Source organism: Ceratina calcarata, unplaced genomic scaffold (genome assembly GCF_001652005.2).
Source record: "Ceratina calcarata isolate Rehan_Ccalc_2016 unplaced genomic scaffold, ASM165200v1 scaffold552, whole genome shotgun sequence".
Taxonomy (NCBI): Eukaryota; Metazoa; Arthropoda; class Insecta; order Hymenoptera; family Apidae; genus Ceratina; species Ceratina calcarata.
In genome coordinates, this window is record NW_017176704.1 from 30,828 (window position 1) to 31,341 (window position 514).

Genomic DNA, 514 nt, shown 5'->3' on the forward strand with positions numbered 1-514 from the left:
TTTCCGTCAGCGTCAATACTTAATTGGATATTTCCTTCTATATTTTTTAGCACGTAGTTATTTATTATTAGCATTATCCTTCCGAGATCTGATTTCTTTTTAATTATAGGAAATGCGTTTTTTTAAGGTACATAAACTTTTGGGATTAACTGTATAGCCAATACATCCTTAAGACTAACTATTGGTTCGGCCCTTCTGGGTCTGAACAGCGCGTTGATCTTGGGAAAAAAGGTGTCCGCATTTTTATAGTCTATCTTTTTTAGCGTAGATCTCCAATGGTTTCCCACAGAGACTTTGAATTCATCGCATAAAAATCTTTTAACAATGTTTAATAGGGACAGGGTATGCAAGAGGGACGGGGAACCAGAGTTACAACCCCCGTAAGAGAGCTTATGAACAATAGAGAGTAGGTCGCTCTTTGCCTTACTTAGTTTCTTAATCTTTTTATTGACGTATTTCCCAACACTATTTTGAGACTTGTAGACAGGGGTGACCACAGCGATCGTTGCATTAA